The sequence below is a fragment of the Oryctolagus cuniculus genome, chromosome 4 (genome assembly GCF_964237555.1).
Source record: "Oryctolagus cuniculus chromosome 4, mOryCun1.1, whole genome shotgun sequence".
In the NCBI taxonomy this organism is placed as follows: domain Eukaryota; kingdom Metazoa; phylum Chordata; class Mammalia; order Lagomorpha; family Leporidae; genus Oryctolagus; species Oryctolagus cuniculus.
The window spans coordinates 53,404,574-53,418,259 of NC_091435.1; the positions used below are offsets into that span (position 1 = coordinate 53,404,574).

The 13,686-nt window shown below is 40.3% G+C and overlaps 1 pseudogene; it reads right to left on the reverse strand.

Moving 5' to 3' along the window:
• Positions 1-2,328: 2,328 nt before the first annotated feature.
• LOC100354548 (actin, cytoplasmic 1-like) overlaps positions 2,329-13,686 on the reverse strand; it is a 35,477-nt pseudogene continuing 24,119 nt past the window's right edge.

Below are 13,686 nucleotides of genomic sequence, written 5' to 3' on the forward strand. Positions count from 1 at the left end.
TGCTTGCAGATGCACCAAGAAATTTTTAGTTGAAATAAGTCCATTGTTAGAGTGAATGTACTCAGAAATGGGTTTGTTTAGCTTAATATATCTAAATTTCAGTTGCAAAGTAATTGAACATAAGTCACCTGAAACCATATGATCATAGAAATTGAGATAGGGGCAGATTTATTTTAAGAACTGCACAAGACTAACTTGCCTTTGAGAGAGCAGTTTGAATGAATTGCAAACTAAAGGCAACAATATAAGCCACAATAATAAGCTTTTATAATGAATATATAATGAATAAAAATAACAATAGCAGAAGGAATTTAGAAATTCTCAATAGTACTCATGCAATAATAATATTTCAAAGGGCCTGAACTGTGGCTTAGCAGGTAAAGCTAAAGTAATGCTGGTAAAGCCTGTAGTGCCGGCATCACATATTGGTGCTGGTTGGAGTCCCAGCTGCTCCACTTCTGACCCAGCTCTCTGCTATGGCCTGGGAAAGCAGTGGAAGATGCCCAAGTGCTTGGGCCCTTGCATCCACATGGGAGACTCAGAAGAAGCTGCTGGCTCCTAGCTTTGGATTGGCCCAGCTCTGGCCACTGCAGCAATTTGGGGAGTGAATCAATGGATGGAAGACTTCTCTCTTTATTTCTCTCCCCTCCCCAAACTATGTTTCTCTATAACTCTGGCTTTCAAACAAATAAATAAATCTTCAAAAAAATATTTCATTATGAAATGCCCTTAGGGCCACAGGAGACTCTGACTCCACTAGATGCCCATTAAATTTCACTCACTTTCAAGGCTGGGAGGAGCAGGTTGATAATTTCCTGCACTTCCTTCCAGCCTTAGTCTGTACCTGTTCACCGTCCTGAAAAAATCTTTTTCCATTTGTCATTAATAAGTTTACAGCTTTTCAAAAGTCGTTAGAAGTCAAAAGAGTATAGCAAACCAAGCAAGCAACCAAATAACATTCCTCTCCCCAATAAGATGAAATTTGTGTTGTAAAGTTTCTTATCCAGACTTGACTGCCCCCTTCCATGTGGCTACACCCATCAGCAGGCTCCTACTACCCACTTCTCCTCTTATTGCAAGGACATGGAATTCTCACAACGGTTGAAGTCCTTTCTTATTTTGAGGGTGGTGAGGGATGCCGAGACTCCCTTCAAAGTTCAGTACTTGTATTTTATTGGAAAAGGGTCAGACTTCAAAATATCTAGAGGTATAGAATTTCTAAACATATTTTTTCATTTTTGTCACAGTCTTCCTTTTTCAGTTTCTTATATTTTTAGTTCTAACTCCTCAAAATTCTTCCCTTGACTATTTCTGATATTTTTGCCAAGTAAGTGATAAGAACAACCACACTTAATGTAGCAGGGACTCTATGCCCATCACTGCTATGAACATTCCAAGTATATCTCCTCATTTAACCTCATAACATCTCAAAGAGAGATGCCTTGACGATTGTCATCTCCATCTTAAAATTGAGGAAACTGGGTCAGAGAGAAGTTAAATGCCTTGCTCAAGGCAGCATCTTTAAGAAACGTCGAAGCCCTGATTTTCAACCCAAGCATCTTGGTTCTAAGGCCTTGCTCCTAACCATGCACAACACTGCTCTCGCCTGACCAGACATATGCTTGGTAGTTTATTTTATTGTTGCCATTAGCCCTGGATCACTTTATACCCTCATGTTTAGAGTCTTTAATTCTTATAACAAACCAGAATAAGATGCTAAAAGTGTTTTTGAAACTTTTTAAATATCTTTTTGGTGAAGCATTTTCTAGCCCTGTATTATCATGGAAGTTAGCTTTGCTCTGAATCTCAATAGATTTCTTTACATGGAAGGTGGGAATTTTCATAATTGTATCATAGTGTTGTTATGACATCAGATTTACAAAAGCATAATGGAGATCACTCATTTAATTTGTGTAATGAGCTTCTTACTTGGCACTGTAGACTCTAGAGATTTAGTTTTAGTGGTCAGGAGGGTTGAGCAGTCCAAGAGTCTAGCCATACCTGGAAGCATTCTTGATTTTATATCTTCAGGAACAAAATGCTGTCTTTTTGAGAATCACATTACATATTTAATTACATGCAGCTTCTTATTCACATGTGCCAGCTATCAATTTATTGCCTCTGAAGTCCAAATTTACTCTCCAGTACCTGTTTCATGATAAAGCCTGGAATCCCTGTGTTTCCCATGTCCAGTGAGGATGACAGTCAGCATTCTTGATAGAGAGCACTAGAAGGATATAGACGGAGGAAGGGGATCTCCTACTGTTCCCAGGGATATTCAGTAGTGTGGGGATGAAGACAGACTTATGCCTTGCGCCAGACAAGAGCTCAGAATATATGGCTCTTGCACAACCTCGTACTACAGCCTGGCTTAAAAACAATTGGTTTCCTGCAACCTTCTTTCTGAGCAGTGATCTTCCGCAGCCCATTGGAGATGCCTGGGTACACGGTGGTGCCCCTGGACAGCACAGTATTGGTGTATAGGTCCTTTCATGTTGACGTCACACTTCATGATGGAGTTGAAGGTAGTTTTATGGATGCCACATGACTCCATGCCCAGGAAGGAAGGCTGGAAGAGCACCTGGAGACAGCAGAACCACCAGTGCCAGTGGGGATCACTTTGTCATTGGGCAGTTTATAGTTCTTCTCCAGGGAGCAGGAGGATGCCATGGTTACTATCTCCTGCTTGAAGTCCAGGTCAAGTAGCAGAACTCCTTTAAGTTGTGCACCATTTCCAATGCTGCCATAATGGTGACAGTGAAGCCACTCTCCCTGAGGATGTTTCTAAGGTTGTCAGTCAGGTCCCTGTCAGTCACATCTGGATGCAGGATGACTGGGGAAGGGCATACCCCTTCAAGGATGTGCACTATGTGGGTGACCTATTGCCGGAGTTCATCACAATGTCGCTCGTGCAGTGAGAGGCGTATGGGGACAGCACCGTCTGGATGGCCACAGACATGGCTGTGGTTTTGAAGGTCTCAGACATGATCTTCTCTCTGTTGGTGTTCAGGGGCTTCTCAGGCAGCAGCCTGGAGTGCTCCTCAGGGGCCACACACAGCTCGTTGTAGAAGGTTTGGTGCCAGATCTTCTCCACGTTGGCCCAGTTGTTGACAATGCTGTGCTGCATAGGGTACTTCAGGGTCATGATGCCTCTCTTGCTCTGGGTTTTATTGCCTATGTAGGAGTCCTTCTAGCCCATGCCCCTCATCACACCTTGGTGATGGGGGTGCCTTTCAGGAGAGGGGAAGATGGCTCAGGGGTATAGTCATCTGTGAAGATGGCTTTGCACTTGCTGGAGCCATTGTGGGCAGCAATACTGCACCCACGGTGAGCTGGGTGTTGATTGTGAAGTGGTGAATGGGTGGAAGGGTGAAGTACTGTGCTAGTGGGCCCTGTGTAGCCTTGGCCAGCATATTCAATTTAAAAAATATCTTTCAGTTACTCTTTGATCATAGTTCAGTAAACCTTTATATTTAATCTATCCTGTTTAAATCACTACCTGGTATTTTAACTCCTATTGGACCTGAACTTCCAAATAACATGAGTACTTATACTTAGATGCAAGACAACAAAAAAGATATACACTGGAGTCTGGTGGTAAACTGCTTCATCTTGACTAAGAGTTTATTCTTTTTTTTCTTAATGCTTATTTGTTTGTCTTTATCTACTTGACAGGCAGAGCACCAGAGAGAGAAAGAGAGACAAAGGATCTTCCCTCTGCTGGTTCATTCACTAGAGCCACAACAGCCACAACAGCCCACAACAGCCAGGGACAGAGGGCAACCAGGAGTCTGAAACTCCACCTGGGTCTTTCATTAGGTAAAATGGGATTATGAACTTGAGCTATCACCTGCAGTCTCCCAGGGTGCATCAGCATGAAGCTAGGTCTGAAATGGAGCAGCTGGGATGTGGATATCTCAAGTGGTGGCCTAACTAGCTGCACCACAATGCCTGTCCCAAGAGTTTCTAATCCGGTAGCTCTTCGATGTTCTTTCTTGCTTGCTTCTTTGTTTCCTTTCTTCCTTTATTCCCCTCTCTGTCTTTCCTTAGTATACTTTATTATTATTTTTAATAGGTTTGCAAGAAAATAAACAGAAAGTACAAATGGTTTCCATTATTGTTGCTTCCTCCTTCCACTTTTCCCTATTATTAATATCTCACATTAGTGTGGCACGTTTGTTATAATTGATAAGCCAACAGTAATACATCATAGTGGATATCTATAGCTTATATTTGGTTTGCTTGTTGAGTTGTACATTCTATGTGTTTTGACAAATATACGATGACAGGAACCCACCATTATGGTATCATAAATTAGTTCCACTGCCCTGAAAATCCTCTGTGCATCCCTTCCTCTGACCTCCCTATTTTCTGTACCATCTCCATAGTTTTGCTGTTTCCACAATGATATATTGCTGGATTGACAGAAAATATAGACTTTAGATTTGTGTCTTTTGCTTAGCAATATGCACTTATGTTTCTCCCGTGTATTTTCATGTCTTCATGCCTCATTGCTTTTTATCTCAGAAAAATGCATCATTTCATTTTTTTCATCTATTCATCAACTAAAGAATATTTTGGTTGCTTCCAAGTTTTTATAATAATGAATAAAATTGCTATAAACATTGAGGTGAATTTTTGTGTGGATGAAAGTTTCAACTCAGTTGTGTAAATGCCAAGGAGTTTGATTTCTGCATTACAGGGTAAGATTATGTTTAGTTTTGTAAGAAATTGTCAAAGTGTCTTACAAAGTAGCTATATCACTTTGCCTTTCCTTCTCCTCCCACCCTTCCTTCCTTTCTTCCTTTGTCTTCTTCCCCCTTTCTTTTTTTTTTTTTCGACAGGCAGAGTGGACAGTGAGAGAGAGAGACAGAGAGAAAGGTCTTCCTTTGCCATTGGTTCACCCTCCAATGGCCGCCGCGGCTGGTGCACCGCACTGATCCAACGGCAGGAGCCAGGTACTTATCCTGGTCTCCCATGGGGTGCAGGGCCCAAGCACTTGGGCCATCCTCCACTGCACTCCCTGGCCACAGCAGAGAGCTGGCCTGGAAGAGGGGCAACCGGGACAGAATCCAGCGCCCCGACTGGGACTAGAACCCGGTGTGCCGGCACCGCAAGGCAGAGGATTAGCCTAGTGAGCCATGGTGCTGGCCCTTCCCCCTTTCTTTCTCTCTCTATTCTGTCATCTCTGGAGGTGGCTGTATAATGGGGGAATTTCACCATCTCTTTCTAGCCCCAGGGTGCTATCCTATTGTGCAGCTGTGCCACTTTCTTTTCCTGTGACAAAGGCACCTCTGTTTACTGTGACCACAGGAAGGTCTTTTTTTTTTTTTATCTTTTTTTTTTTTTTTTTTTTGACAGGCAGAGTGGACAGTGAGAGAGAGAGACAGAGAGAAAGGTCTTCCTTTTTGCCGTTGGTTCACCCTCCAATGGCCGCCGCGGCCGGCGCACCGCGCTGATCCGAAGGCAGGAGCCAGGTGCTTCTCCTGGTCTCCCATGGGGTGCAGGGCCCAAGCACTTGGGCCATCCTCCACTGCACTCCTGGGCCACAGCAGAGAGCTGGCCTGGAAGAGGGGCAACCGGGACAGAATCCGGCGCCCCGACCGGGACTAGAACACGGTGTGCCAGCGCCGCAAGGTGGAGGATTAGCCTATTGAGCAGTGGCGCCGGCCCACAGGAAGGTCTTTAAAGCTGATTTGGCAAGCAGATTCTTCAGGCATGATGTCTCACTAGAAATTGGGTCCTCAGCGTCATTCAGCACCAGGATACTTACTGTGTAATTCTGCAGGATACAGCTTCCCCCCATTAAATCAATTTATCTATCTTTGGCTGTATTCGGAATACTAGGAAAAGGTCATAAGGTTATGAAGTAGAAAATGGGACGACATTTTGAAATCTATAGTTCCTGAAGGCCAAATGGTGAATGTTCCGACATTCCAGGTATCTGTTGATTGACAATGGCCAAGCGTCAGGGAAATGCCAAGGTTCAAGAAGAAGCTTTGGCTTTGGAGATTTGAGGATGGAGTGAGACATGGATATTTAATGAAAGCTCCTATTTCCTTTGAATGTGGAACTGTTCTCAGCCTCAAATCTCTGAATTCTCTGTTGTTGCAATTCTCTGCAATCTCCTTTATGCTCCTTCTAAACAATTATGCTCTAGGCATAGCATAACAGATTCCCTGCTGTTAAATGCAGATCTAAATGAGAAAAATAAGGAAGAGACATTTGTCTCTTGCTTACACTGCAGAAGAATCATAGAATGGGCATGAGAGTCCATGTTTTTCCCTGGGACGGTATTTCCCTCTGCTGGTGAAAGCTTGTAACATTTTTTCTCCGCTTAAGACAGCATTCAAAAGAAGCAATCAACCAAGAAACCAAGATTGTTGTTTCTGTACTCTGGGGAAACATTTGGTGTTTTCTTGCACATAGTTCATTGTTTTTAGAACCTGAAGAAACCATCAAGGAAATTATGTTTTAGCTCCTCTTTTATTTTCTCACAAACTCAATTCTAAAATTTCCTTCCCCAAACAATGTGCTGGTGTCTGGGGAGAGATTGCAATCATTTTACCAAATGAGCAGATCTCTCTCAGCTTGTGGTTTATTTCCCACAGAACCCAACCAATTAGAATTTAAAAGGAGGCACTTTCAATGTTTGTACCTGGAGACTCTCCTCTGTCTCTCCAGAGAATTAATGGTACAGCCATGTTCTACAGAGTTTGGAAATGATGGGTTTCTTGCATCAAATTCATTTCACTGTATTGACACTTAATGACCCAAACCAGAGGATATCTTACAAACTGTAGTCTTTAGGAGGAAGTGGGTTGTTGTAATGACTCCCTTGGGAGAAACCCACAGGAGATATCATATTAGACTCAAAGAGAAGAACTAAACCCCATTATAGCAATGTACACATTTAACACTAGTATGGGTTGTGCATTGATATTTAACAGAGAGGAGGAAATAAATGAAAAGAGAGGGAAAAAAATGAAACTGACTTTTGGATTAAAATCATTTTCCACATTTTGATGAAAGCAATGAGGTAAATTATTAGAACAATTTATTTACAGTCAGGTTTACTGTTGCTACTTCAGTTGGCTAGCATCATGATGTGCAAAATGTTTGTCTATTTTTGTAACACACTGCTAATTATTTCAAACTCAGCTCCCAATTTGAGAGTTTGAGTGTCCCCTTTTCACGCTGCTGCTTTTCCTCTTGTGTTGTGAATCAAATATTTACTTTCTCCCAAAACTAGTCCTATTTTGGAGAATGTTAATTTTCCAAAAAGTTTAAAATTATGACTCCTGAAGAGATAAAGTAAACAAGTGCTACAGATTTTGTTCTACTCCTTGGCCAGTGAAGGAACCAACAGATGGTGTGACTGGTACAAAAGGATATCTGAAGAAAAGACACACTTATAAATCATAACTATTGAAATAAATGTTCAAGTGAAAGTAAAATTGGTTTTTCCACAGAAGGGGAAGGGAAATGTACTCTATAGAATACTATACAGCAGTCAAAAACATTGAAATCCGGTCATTTGCAACAAGATGGAGGAATCTGGAAAACATTATGCTGAGTGAAATAAGCCAGTCCCAAAGGGACAAATATCATATGTTCTCCCTGATTGGCGACAACTAACTGAGCAACAGGGGAAACCTGTTGAAGTGAAATGGACACTATGAGAAACAGTGACTTGATCAGCTCTTGTCCTGACTGTTGATGTACAATGTAATACTTTATCCATTTTAGTATTTTTTTTTTTTGTTCTAGTACTATTGGTTGAACTCTGTGATTAACACACAATTATTCTTAGGTGTTGAAATTTTAACTGAAAAGTGATCCCTGTTAAATATAAGAGTGGGAATAAGAGAAGGAGGAGGTATACAATTTGTGACATGCTCAGTCGGACTTGCCCCAAATGGTGGAGTTCGAAATGAGCCAGGGGATTCCAATACAATCCCATCAAGGTGGCATGTACCAATACCATCTCACTAGTCCAAGTGATCAATTTCAGTTCACAGTTGATAACACTGATAGGTCTAAGAGTCAAAGGGATCACACAAACAAGACTAGTGTCTGCTAATACTAACTGATAGAATTAAAAAGGGAGAGAACGATCCATCATGGGAAGCGGGATACACAGCAGACTCTTAGAATGGCAGATGTCCTTAAGGCATGCAGATCTGGCTGAAGAGCCCATGAGAGTATTTTAGACATGGAAAGCCAAGACACTCTGTCAAAAAAAAAATGACCTAAATGAAAGATCTCCACGAGTGAGATCCCAGTGGAAAGGACAGGGCCATCCAAGAAGGAGGTACCTTTCTCTGAAGGGGGGAGAGAACTTCCACTTGAACTATGACCTTGTTGGAATAAGATCGAAGTTGGCGAACTCAAAAGGCTTCCATAGCCTTGGCAACTCATGACTAGAGCCTAGGGAGATTACTGATGCCATAAACAAGAGTGTCAATTTGTTAAGTCAACAACAGGAGTCACTGTGTACTTACTTCTCATGTGGGATCTGTCCTTAATGTGTTGTCCAATGTGAAGTAATGCTATAACTAGTACTGAAACAGTATTTTACACTTTGTGTTTCTGTGTGGGTGCAAACTGATGAAATCTTTACTTAATATATACTAAATCGATCTTCTGTATATAAAGAGAATTGAACATGAATCTTGATGTGAATGGAATGGGAGAGGGAGCGGGAGATGGGAGGGGTGCGAGGGGGAGGGAAGTTATGGGGGAGGGGAAGCCATTGTAATCCATAAACTGTACTTTGGAAATTTATATCTACTAAATAAAAAAAAGGAAAAAAAAAAAACCAAACACACACACACACAAGAACAAAAACAAACAAACAAAAAAACCATTGCATTTACAAAAATAGGTCCCAGCATGAGAGCAGTACATGGCCAAATCCTGACATATATTAAGGTGGCTGGGCAGTAACTACCCTTGGTAATCTCTGTGAGAAGTGGGCACTTGCCATTTATATATGTATCTTCTGTTTCCCTAGACAGCCCTCAAAAGACCCTTGGTTTGTTTCTTGCTATATTTTAATATATCTCCATCATTATGTTTAGTTTTTTTGAAAATTATGGACAGGAGGGAAATTGTTAGGAAACTTTTCTTTAATCCCATAATGGCCCTGAATCAAAGAACAGGAGACTGGCTACCTTGGTGGAAAGTGAAAGGAAAAATATAGTGAGATCTAAGCACTACTTAATATCTCAATAAACTATCCTGTCACAGAGATGAACCTACTGTTTTTATAATTATTAGTTTAATTATTTTATTACTCTTGTGAAATGCTTCATATTTTTCCAAAGCACTTTTCAAAATATATACAGAAGTAGAAAACAAAGCAGGAAAAGTTAAGTCAATGGTCTTCTGGTTGATGCACAATAACTGCTAAAGACTCAAGCGTGGTCTTGAAGACAGTATCACACTTGCCTGGTGCCTTTGAGACGCTTTCTTTGAAGGAAATCAGCTGCTATGCAATAAATCTGGCCATCTGGAGTGTATCATGCTTAAAGAAGACCCACACAGGTTCTCTGGTAGAGAGCCATCACCAACTGCTATCCACATCAGTGAGCTGTCATAGATGTCCTGGTTTGTTAATCAGGCACCAGCTGATGTTTGATTGCAACTGAATGATGAACCCTAAGCGATACAAACCTAGCAGAGCACGTTTTGTGATTCCTGACCCACGTACTTAAAACAAAGAGAAAGGTTTTACACTACTTGTTTTTTGGATAATTAGTCATACAACAGTAAGAACTGTATGGGGAAGGAAACAACAGATCTTGTGACTATGACAAGAGTCATTGTGCACAGAAATGAGGAGAAGTGTCAAAGAAGATTCTAATTCTGGGAACGGAATCATTTGGAAAGTATTTTGCCATCTTTTGTGAGTAGGAATAAAGCAAAGGAGATAAGATAATACAGGTGATCTTGAGTATGTTAAATTTGGAATGTTTTAAAGACAGTACATAAGAGTGCATTCACAAAAAGATTTGGACAAGAATATTCACAGAACTTTAATCAGGTTAGTCTCAAATTGGAAATAATTCAGATGTCCATTAACAGGAATGTTTCTGAGTAGCTATATCATCAAAATAAACAGTTTTCTTTAATGATTAAAGGAACCATGTAGGTGAGATATCCTCTCTTTGTTAAATGTTAACTCTCTTTTCCTTTTTTGTTTTTAGAAAAAAAGAATATATGAACAAAAATAGAACAGTTGGGAGTCAACAAGCTTTCAAAACATTTGAAAGTCATGTTTATTTGTATTGAGCTGATTTTTAAAAATAAAAGATTGCCCTTGGGGAATACAGAGATTAGAAGATGAGAAAATAACCTACAAGAGATGATCTTTTGCTTAAATACTTAGATTTTTTGCATGTACACAGTGGACCAGTCTTCAAATACAAACTTCTGATTAGTTGAATATAGATTTTGACTCATTTCATTTATAATCACATGTAACTATTAAAACATCACTAGACTTCACATATTTTACTTCTGCTAAAATTTCCGGCAGTTAGACATTTGCTTTTACTGAAGTTCACACACACACACACACAAACATACATTATTAAAAGGTCAAATAGTTCATGAGGGTATTGTTGACAAAAGTACACTGTCTTTTCATTTTGGGTCCTTTTCTGAATTTCCAGAAACAGCCACTGTAAAGTTTTTTTTTATGGATCTTTCTATGAGCATTCTATGTTTATGCACCCAGATGGAGCTATATTTAGACATATATATGCAATTTTTACCTAAATATATGCTTTATTTTGATGTATCTAGGAGACAGCCTCTTTTTAGATTGGCTGTCATGTTTTCATAATGTCATAGCATTCTAATGTGCCAGTATCCAAGAGTACTTCAAAAATGCTTGTGGAAAAATACATTTTTCTATGATCTTTTTGAGATTCTTCATATATTTATATACTGTCAGTATATATGTCTCTATATTATAGTTAATATATTTATTAATACTAAACTTTTAGGTTGCTTTCAATTTTTTAAAAAATTACAATGGCATTTAGCATGTGTACGTACATATGTAAATACATCTACATGTATTTATCAGTGTATATATCTGAGAGTTTGTAACCTAAATTTCTGAAAACAGAAGGACTAGGTCAGAGGATGTACCGTGCTATACTTTAAACCATCATGCCAAATTGCCCTCTGAAGAGATTTTACAACACTCACTCCCACAGCCTATAGTCTCATTTTTATACCAGTGTATATTATTGCGGAAAAGTCTGTTTTTTAAAAAAAAAGATTTTATTTATTTGACAGGCAGAGAGAGAGAGAGAGAGAGAAAGGTCTTCCTTTCGTTGGCTCACTCCCTAAGTGGCCACAAAGGTTGGAGCTGCACCCATCCAAAGACAGGAGCCAGGTGCTTCCTCCAGATCTCCCATGTGGGTGCAGGGGCCCAAGAACTTGGGTCATCTTCCACTGCTTTCCCAGGCCACAGCAGAGAGCTGGACTGGAAGAGGAGCAACTGGGACTAGAACTCAGCACCCATAGGGGATGCTGGTGCTGCAGGTGGAGGATTAACCTAGTGCGCCACAGCGCCGGCCCCCTGAAAAGCCCTTTTGAAAAATGTATTTAAGAGATCAGATGCTAAGGGGGAGAGAGAGAGAGAGAGTGTGAGAGAGAGTGAGCGAGCTAGCTGCCATGTGCTGGTTCACTCCCCAAAGGCCACAATGACCAGAACTGGGCTGGGTGGAAGCCAGGAGCAAGAACTCAACATCATTCTCCCATGTGGGTGGCAGGGACTCATCTACTTGAATAGTCACTGCTGCCTCTCAGGGTCCACATTAGTAGAAAAGTGGAAATGGGAGCCAGAACTGGAAACTGAATCTCAGTATTCTAATATGGCATGCAGGTATCTTAATGGTGTCTTAACTGCTAGATCAAATGCCTACCTCAAATAAATTTTTTTGACATTGGATCATTTCTTTAATTTCCATTTCCTTAATTATTAGTTAGGTTTAGCACTTTTAATATGTTTTTGTCCAGTTACATTTTCCTTTCTCCAGAACTTACCAATTTTCATATTTTTAATAGATTTCCAAGGCTATTGCTATATTAGGGACTTTCAACTATGATGCATTCAATTACATTATCTGCTGCCTCCCAGCACATTAGCAAGAAATTGGATTGGCAGTAGAGGTGGAACTTGATCCCAGGAACTCTGGAATTTGGGAATCCCAAGCAGTGGGTTAAACATGCTATGCCACAATCCAGCCCCTCATCAATTTTTTTTTTTTACTTTTTTCCCCTTTTATTTAATGAATATAAATTTCCAAAGTACAGCTTATGGATTACAGTGCCCCCCCCCCCCATAACTTCCCTCCCACCCACAACCCTCCCCTTTCCCAATCCCTCTCCCCTTCCATTCACATCAAGAATCATTTTCAATTCTTTTTATATACAGAAGATCAGTTTAGCATATATTAAGTAAAGATTTCAACAGTTTGCACCCACATGGAAACATAAAGTGAAAAATACTGTTTGAGCATTAGTTATAGCATTAAATCACAATGTACAGCACATTAAGGACAGAGATCCTACATGAGGAGTAAGTGCACAGTGACTCCTGTTGTTGACTTCACAAATTGACACTCTTGTTTATGGCATCAGTAATCACCCTAGGCTCTTGTCATGAGTTGCCAAGGCTATGGAAGACTTTTGAGTTCACCAACTCTGATCATATTTAAACAAGGTCGTAGTCACAGTGGAAGTTCTCTCCTCCCTACAGAGAAAGGTACCTCCTTCTTTGATGACCTGTTCTTTCCACTGGGATCTCATTCGTGGAGATCTTTCATTTAGGTGTTGTTTTTTTTTTTTTTTTTTTTTTTTTTTTTTTTTTTTTGCCAGAGAGTCTTGGCTTTCCATACCTGAAATACTCTCATGGGCTCTTCAGCTGGATCTGCATGCCTTAAGGGCTGATTCTGAGGCCAGAGTGCTGTTTAGGACATCTGCCATTCTATGGGTCTGCTATGTATCTTGCTTCCCATGTTGGATCGTTCTCTCCCTTTTTATTCTATCGGGAGGGAATTTGCAGACTCTAGTCTTCTTTATGTGATTCCTTTGACTCTTAGACCTATCATTATGGTCAGTTGTGAACAGAAATTGATCACTGGGACTAGTGAGATGGCATTGGTGCATGCCACCTTGATGGGATTGAATTGAAATCCCCTGGTATATTTCTAATTCTACCGTTTGGGGCAAGTCAGCTTGAGCCTGTCCCAAATTGTACATCTCTTCCCTCTCTTATTCCCACTCTTATATTTAACAGGGATCATTTTTTCAGTTAAGCATCAACACTTAAGAATAACTGTGTATTAATTACAGAATTCAGCCAAGAGTATTAAGTAGAACAAACAAAAAAATGCTAGGAGGGATAACGTATTAAGTTGTTCATCAACAGTCAGGGCAAGGGCTGATTAAGTCACTGTTTATCATAGTGTCCATTTCATTTCAACAGGTTTCCTTTTTGGTGTTCAGTCAGTTGTCACCAATCAGGGAGAACATATGATATTTGTCCCTTTGGGACTGGCTTATTTCACTCAGCATAATGTTTTCCAGATTCCTCCATCTTGTTGCAAATGACCGGATTTCAATGTTTTTGACTGCTGTATAGTAATCTATAGAGTACATATC